General features: G+C 42.2%; 1 pseudogene; it reads left to right on the forward strand.

Annotated features, from left to right (window-relative positions):
* Window positions 1-2,237: 2,237 nt before the first annotated feature.
* On the forward strand, window positions 2,238-8,193 carry LOC130866826 (heat shock protein HSP 90-beta-like; annotated as a pseudogene).
* The last annotated feature ends 587 nt before the right edge of the window (window positions 8,194-8,780 follow it).

Consider the following 8,780-nt stretch of genomic DNA (forward strand, 5'->3'; position numbering starts at 1 on the left):
AATGCCAACAGATCTGCCTCCCAACTTCATGTCCTATTTTTTTATTTTTTAATTTCTTGAGTCCAGTTTAGTGTTGCCCATATGCTCATGGGCATGTTGTCATCCCTGGGAAAATGGACAACATACTAGTGGCAACACTCCTAATGAAAACTGTCACCCCCTTCCTAAGCAGCAATAAACTGCCAAGCTCCTTAAAGAGATGGTGCTAAGGAGCCCACCCCACACCATCCTAAAGATTTTAATTAGCTGAATTTTGTACAAGTCTTATATAGGTAACCACAGTTGCTGTGACTTCAATGTGTAAAAACCATGTCATATCCAGAGGACAGTAATTCACAGCACTCCTTCCCATCTCTGACTCTTGTATATTTCTGTCTCATCTTCTGAGATGAAGTCAGGGACTTGGAAAGGAGGACTGATGTGTATATCCCATCTACTCCTGGACACTAACAGTTCCTTGTTCTCAGTAACTTTATCAGTTATTAATCTCCATGTTAACCATTGCCCTCTGCATAAGAAGCTTCTCTGACAAAGCTTGAGAGAAGCACAAATCTATAGATATAAATATAAATGTAATCTTGATCTCCAGTGTGAGTCTGTAAAAAGTGTAGAAATCATGTAGTTGTAGCATCTAGGTGGAACATAGTATTGCCTGATGTAGGAGGCTACTTGTTTTTGACTGGCCGCTCAGACCTGAAATAACCACACAGAAACTGTATTAATTAAAGCACCAGAATTATTAGCTCTATCTTTTTATTGGCTTTCTCTTACATCTTAATTTAACCCATTTTTATTGATCATGTATTGTCACATGGCTGTGACTTACTGGCAAGGTTTCGGCTCATCTGTTTTTGGCAGCGGCTACGTGGCATCTCCTGACTTTGCCTTCTTTTTTCCAGCATTTAGTTTAGTTTTTTTTTTCTGTCTAGCTCTGTTCTTCCCTGCTATAGGCCCAAAGTAGTTTCTTTATTCATTAATGGTAATCATAATCACAGAATACAGAGGGAAATCCCACATCACCTTCTGTATATGTCTTACTTTTATTAATTTAAAAAGCTGCTTTCAGCCAATGGCTTTATAAAATATAGCCAGACTAAAAGAGATAGATATAAAGAGAGGGAGTAGGCAGAGTCAAAGAGATACCATGTAGCCACCAGAGAGGAAAGATGCAAGCTATCAGCTGAAACCTTACTGGTAGGCCATGAGCCTCATGGTAAAACATAAAATAATGGAAAGGGGTTAATTCTGGATGTAAGAGCTAGCTAGCAATATACTTAAGTGATTGGGCAAGGAGTGATTTAATTAATATAGTTTCTGTGTGGTTATTCCGAGTCTGGGAAGCCGGGAATGAACAAGCAGCCTCCAGCAACAATTGCCCTCAGAAAAGATTGTTTTTTGTCCTTTGTGAGATAACTAGTGTTCTTCTCTTCTGTTGTCTTGTCTTGTTCTTCATCTTCTTAGTATTCTTGGCCGTGAAAGGACAACAAAACCCACGTGGTGCGCGAGGTTTATTGCGACGTGCAGGAGAGAAGCCGAAAAAGAGAGCGAACAGACGGCGTTTGAACCTTTTATTTATTTTTGGTTTTTCGAGACAGGGTTTCTCTGTAGCTTTGGAGCCTGTCCTGGAACTCCCTTTGTAGACCAGGCTGGCCTCGAACTCACAGAGATCCACCTGCTTCTGCATCCCAAGTGCTGGGATTAAAGGCGTGAGCCAACACCGCCCGGCACGTTTGAGCCTTTTAAAGGGATCCCCACATGCGTGCGTCAAACGCCACATTCTGCGCCTGTGCAGCCTTTGCGTGGAACGCTAGGCACTCCTGGGAAATGTAGTTCCCCAAGCGAGCTACGCTCAGGGGCCTTCTAGGGAATAACATTCCCATCCTTTTTAATTTACTAAAAACCTGGGGGGTTGAGAGTCTTAATGGGTAGGGAATAGGGGTGTAGCCCGGTCTCTCATAACTGCTTCCTGCTGACTTTGGGCGTCGAGGGGTCTGGGGAGTATCGATTGTCCTGGTGATGTCCTGTTGATCATGTCCTGTCCGCCAGAGAAAGCACGGTCCCACCGAGGGTGGAAGTCCGGGGATGGGGGGTGGGGGGGCAGTGAGTGTTAGCATCCCTACCCAGGACACACCAGAGAAAGCACAGGTCCAGCCGGACAATCTCCGGGTGAGAGGGGCAGTTCAGCTAGCCGAAAGGGAAAACTCACGATTGAGCTGGTGGTGGTCGTGGGGCCACAGATGGACTACGTGGGTCTCGTTGTGGAGCGGTCCTCCATCCTGACCGTGCCCTGGAGCGAGGATGGAGCTCTGGGCAAAGCCGAAGCTCTGGCCCTGAGTGGAGATCCAGGGAGGGCGGGTCTCCCGAGTCCTTCGGCATCAATGTTCTTCTCTTCTGTTGTCTTGTCTTGTTCTTTGTCTTCTTAGTCTTCTTAGCCATGAAAGGAGGATGCAAGACACAACAAAACCCACTTGGTGTGCGAGGTTTATTGCAGCGTGCAGGAGAGAAGGGAAAAAAGAGAGCAAACAGACGGCGTTTGAGCCTTTTAAAGGGTTCCCCACGTGCGTGCCTCAAATGCCACATTCTGCGCCTGTGCAGCCTTTGCGTGGAATGCTAGGGGCTCCTGGGAAATGTAGTTCCCCAGGCGAGCTACGCTCAGGGGCCTTCTGGGGAATAACTAGCTCATGTGATAATGAGTTACTACAAAAGAGATACTGACCCACGAATCTTTCATTCACACAGCTCCTATTATTGTGATGCCATCCACCATGAGTTCTCAGCAGAAGTCAAAATGATGGGGTGTTGAGCTTCACTTTCACCTTCAAAGGTATGAGCAGAATGAACTATATTTTTAACAGATTTTCTAGATTTTGGTATTTTGACATATCAATGAAAAGCAGAATACTAGAATATATTCATAAATATCATTTAATTGTTTTGATTTAATAATTATTGTTTTCCAGTTCTCTGTATCTCCTGCTTGCAACAAGTTCTCAACTTGAAGTTCCAAGTGTTATTTTTGAAATTAAGAGTTCTTGAAACTCAACAGTAGTATTGAGGGAGACGAAATTGGGTTATATAGTATAAATGCTTGTTTAACTAAGCAGGGAGAGTTGCTTTGAACAAGAACATTGAGACCTCCTCTCTAAAAGAGCCTTGGACCTAGTCAGCAAGTGAATATAAACAAAGGGAGCAATAAACCACTAAGGGAACAAAGAATGGTGAAGACAAAGCTTATGGAACTGAATTTTATGTTTTTGTTTTGACAAGTTCCTAGTCTTTCAAATTCAACCTATTTAATTTATGATAAGTGTGCTTAGTGTGTTTAATGCCTACCTTTTTGTGTTTGTTCTAAAATGTGTAGGCTCAGAGACTGATCATTTTCAATTGCTGCATAGATTTTTTTAATTGACTAACAATGTTTTTATAAAATTCTAGCATTGTCTGGTTTAAAGATTATTGAAATTACATTTTAATTCATCAATTTTGATCCTCACACTTGATTATTAAAAGTGTTGAATTTAAGATTATGTATCCAAACATATAAATTAAATACTCCAACATTCCTTACATTAATATTGTAGACTTAGTAAGTCCTTACTCATTTAAGAATAGCATAAATGTTGATATTTCCTATTATCAGGACTCTAGACATTTCTTTTAAAAATATCATTTAGAGTCGGGTGGTGGTGGCACACGCCTTTAATCCCAGCACTCAGGTGGCAGAAGCAGGCGGATCTCTGTGAGTTCGAGGCCAGCCTGTTCTACAAGAGCTAGTTCCAGGACAGGAACAAAAGCTATGGAGAAACCCTGTCTCGAAAATCCAAAAAAAATAAAATAAAATCATTTAGTGTGTGTGTGTGTGTATGCACACTTGAGTAACAGTGCATATGTGGAAGTTAGGGGACAACTTGTAGGAGTTGCTTCTCATCTCTACCATTCAGGTCCAGGAAATAGGACTCAGATTCTTAGGATTATTGGTAAGCACTTTTTCCCACTAGCCATCCATAAGCTTCCCAGTAATTCTTTCTACTGAGAAGTGTTTTCTGACTTCTAGGAACCTATTCCTCATATTTATTGGATTGCCTTGCCCAGCCTCAGTACAAGGAGATGAGCTTAGTCCTACCTCAACCTGATATGCTATGCTTTGTTGACACCTACGGGAGGCCTCCCCTTTTCTGAACAGAAACAGAGGAGTAATGGATTGGAATGCAGGGAGGTAGGGAAAGAGAATTGGAGGAGATGAAAGAAGGGAACCTGCGGTGAGGATGTTAAATAAATGAATAAGTTTAATTAATTGATAAAAATTATTTTTGAAAGTATGATAACTGTTTTTTCAGCAAATGTATAGCTAATGGTGTCAGGAACCATTTCAGGCTTCTTCTTTCTCACATCTCACAGGTCCTTGAAGGAAAAATCTTGAGACAAGAAAACTTAAAGTTAGCCAAAACATTACATGCTGACCGTGGAGACTCAGGCTCTGGAAAGCACCACAGAGTGTCTTCATGGCTTCCTGCTTATCACTAACAGCAGGTGTTCTAGCCACTGACCTTGCAACTGCCCTGCTTAGCTGCCAAACTGCCCCACTTAGTTGCCTAGCTACCGAGGCCCTCCTTCCCTTCGCCCTTTCCTCAGTTCCCCCTTGCCCTAGCTCTTTTCTGAGGAGTGTTTAAGACATGAAACTTGCTTCAATAAACGGATGCCTTGACAAAGAATACTGCTTGGCGTCCATTTCTCTCTCCTCCCATGTCTTTCAGATAGTGCCTCTTCAAGACCCTGGAGTAACTTAGGACCTGCTGGGCTGGTCATAATGGTGACTGAGTACATTCTATATATCTGTCTCATGCAATTCAGTCAATAACACTGTAAAATTTGTGATATTATTAACTGCATATTTTGATTAGTAATAATGAACACAGAAAGTTTAAGAATTTGATTTAGAACTAGATACTGATATCCAATTTTGACCCCTAGGTGTTTTCCCCCATATTTGTCTACAATACATTGTTATTTGCTAATTTCATGCTCATTTGTTAAACTTATATGCTCATTTGTTGTTAGTTTTTTTCCTGGGAATTAAAAACGGTATTTATTCTTTGAAAATTCTGTACATTACACAATATATCTGATTAATATAAACCTTTCACTCATTCCCTACATGTCCCCCCAAACTTTATGTTCTCTGTTTGAAATTGTGTGTTTGTACTATAGCTATTATAATAATATAATTATATATTTTTTAACCCACTGAATCCAATTACTATGCTCTTATGCATGTGTAGAGTCATTCACTAAGGGACAGGAAATATAACAATGTCTATATTCGTAAAGAAAAGTGATTTTTCCCTTCCCTTCAAATAGATCCACAATTAAGGGTTAAAACCTGAGAGCTCATCCGCAACTCATACTTAAATGTTCATCTGGTTTGATCATACACAGATCTTGTAAATCTAACTGCATCTGCGTGTATTCCTGTGCGCAGTAGCCATGTTGGATCCTAGGACGGCATGTTATAGCTCTCCTTTTCATCCTTTGGTTCTTATTCTTTCGCCCCCCTTTTTTTGTTATGTTCCCTGAGTCTTTGTGAGGTTTTGGCACAGCGATCCATCTATGGCTGAGCACTCAAAGTTGCTTATTGTCAGCATTTTAAACTGTAGGCCATTTATGAATTAACCAACTACCCACTGCAATAAGAAGCACAAATCTATGGATATTAATAGAAATATTTAGAAGGCATTTTGACAATATGCCCATTTAGAAGAGTAACATTAGTAAGCTGTCTCCCTAGCCAGGGTTTTGAACATATTTACAATAGTAGGATTGAATTCCCTCTTGTGGAACAGGCCTCAAATCTGATTAAGAAAGATTTTAGTTTCTACCATAACAACCATTTTCTTCAGTGGGTTCTGTGGCAGGTCACTATTGTAGCATACAGGGGTATAGCACAGGATAATACTATTGATATCTCCACAACCCTCACTTCAAGCTTGTAAAATATCATCCAGTCCTATGAAAGTTAGCTAGCTGCTCTCTCGAGTCTCCCCCGCACAGCCTAGCCTTGGTTGTACATGGTCTGTGCCCACCCTGCTCTGTGCTACTACTTGGCTTTTCTGTCAAGAAGCCTGAGGAAATGCATCATGGAGAGGAAGAGGTGAAGACCTTTGCTCCAGGCAGAAATTGCTCAGCTCATGTTCTTAATCATCAATACTTTTTATTCGAACAAGGAAATTTTCCTTCGATAGCTGATCTCCAATGCTTCTGTTGCCATGGAAAAGATTCATTATGAGAGCCTGACAGATCCTTCCAAGTTGGAAAGCGGTAAAGAGCTGAAAACTGACATTATCCCCAACCCTCAGGAGCATATGCTGACTTTGGTGGACACAGTCATTGGCATGACCAAGGTTGGTCTCATAAATAACTTGGGAACCATTGCTAAGTCTGGCACAAAGGTTTTCATGGAGGCTCTGCAGGCTGGTGCAGACATTTCCATGATTGGGCAGTTTGGAGTTGGGTTCTACTGAGCCTATCTGGTGGCAGAGAAAGTGGTTGTGATCACAAAGCACAATGACAACAAACAGTATGTCTGGGAGTCCTCTGCTGGTGAGTCCTTCACAGTGCGTTCCGATCACGGTGAGCCCATTGACCGGGGCACCAAAGTGATCCTTCATCTCAAAGAAGACCAGACAGAATACCTGGAGGAGAGGAGGGTCAAGGAAGTGGTGAAGAAGCACTCACAGCTCATAGGCTATCTTATCACCCTATATCTGGAGAAGGAAGGAGAGAAGATCAGTGATGATGAGGGAGAGGAAGAGAAGGGTGAGAAAGAGGAGGAAGATAAGGATGACGAGGAGAAACCTAAGACTAATGATGTGAGATTGGATGAGGAGGATGACAGTGGCAAAGATAAGAAAAAGAAAACAAAGAAAATTAAAGAGAAATCTATTGATCAGGAAGAGCTGAATAAGGCTAAGCCCATTTGGACCAGAAACCCTGATGATATCACTCAAGAGGAGTATGGTGAATTCTATAAGAGTCTCACCAATGATTGAAAGGACTACTTGGCAGTCAAGCACTTCTTTGTGGAAGGTCAGTTGGAATTCAGAGCATTGCTCTGAATTCCTTGATGAGCTCCCTTTGACCCTTTTGAAAACAAGAAGAAGAACAACATCAAACTATATGTCCACCATGTGTTCATCATGGAAGGCTGTGACGAGCTGATACCTGAGTACCTCAACTTCATCCACGGCATGGTTGACTCTGAGGACCTGCCCTTGAAGATCTCCTGAGAAATGCTGCAGCAGAACAAGATCCTGAAAGTCATCCATAAGAAAATCGTGAAGAAGTGCCTAAAGCTCTTCTCTGAGTTGGCTGAAGACAAAGAGATCTACAAGAAATTCTATGAGGCCTTCTCCAAGAATTTAAAGCTTGGGATCCATGAAGATTCTACTAACTGTTGGTGCCTCTCTGAGATGCTCTGCTATCACACCTCTCAGTCTGGAGATGAGATGACCTCCCTGTCAGTGTATGTGTCTCACATGAAGGAGACACAGAAGTCCAACTACTATATCACCGGTGAGAGCAAAGAGCAGGTGGTCAACTCTGCCTTTGTGGAACGTGTGCGGAAGTGGGTCTTTGAGGTGGTGTACATGACTGAGTCTATTGACAAGTACTGTGTGCAGCAGGTCAAGGAGTTTGATGGAAAGAGCCTGATCTCAGTGACTAAGGAGGGCCTGGAGCTACCAGAGGATGAGGAAGAGAAGAAGAAGATGGAGGAGAGCAAGGGAAAGTTTGAGAATCTCTGCAAGCTGATGAAGGAAAAGTCAACATAGAGGGGATTATGAAGGCCCAGGCACTTCGAGACGACTCTACAATGGGTTACATGATGGTCAAAAAGCACCTAGAGATCAACACTGACTACCCCATTGTGGAGACCCTGAGGCAGAAGGCTGAGGCTGACAAGAATGACAAAGCTGTTAAGGACCTGGTGGTGCTGCTGTTTGCAACTGCTCTGCTCTCCTCTGGCTTCTCACTTGAGATTCCCAGACTCACTCCAACTTCATCTACTGCATGATCAAACTAGGCCTGTGCATTGATGAAGATGAGGTGACAGCAGAGGAGCCCAGTGCTGCTGTTCTTGATGAGATCCCCCCACTTGAGGGTGATGAGGATGCCTCCTGCATGGAAGAAGTAGATTAGAGATGCCTTGGGAAGACCATGTCATCTGTATAGTTTCCCTGTGCTCCCCCAGGAGCCTTGACTGGCCCTGACCTACCTGGCTCTCTGCTCATGCTAGAGGATCTCTTACCCTGTCTTGTACCTTAAGGCAGGAAAATCCCCTCCCACAGTATAGCAGGGTTGGGTATTGTGTATTGTGGGATTTTTTGTTTGTTTTATTTTGTTCCGAAATTAAAAGTATGCAAAAATAAAGAAAATGCAGTTTTATGTAAAAAAAAAAGAAAGTTAGCTAGCCCAGTTTCCAAGTTAACTTAAGACTGATTTCTTTGTGTTCTGCAGTCAAAGTGAGTAATGTCTTCAGCTACAGTGTCTTACCATCTAAATATAGTGGGGAGCATGAGAAATGACAGTAATCTATATTGTTTGGATGTTTCTGGTGCCTCTGGGACCAGCTCATAGAGAGGTAAGCCATAACTGGCATTATGATTTTCATTTAATAATCTGTGTCTTCTGGGAGTAGTATTGTTAACTAATGTGTGATACTTATGTTCAAAGTCCTGTTTACACACACACACACACACAAACACACAATTAGCTTGAAAATGAGT

The sequence above is a fragment of the Chionomys nivalis genome, chromosome 26 (genome assembly GCF_950005125.1).
Source record: "Chionomys nivalis chromosome 26, mChiNiv1.1, whole genome shotgun sequence".
In the NCBI taxonomy this organism is placed as follows: domain Eukaryota; kingdom Metazoa; phylum Chordata; class Mammalia; order Rodentia; family Cricetidae; genus Chionomys; species Chionomys nivalis.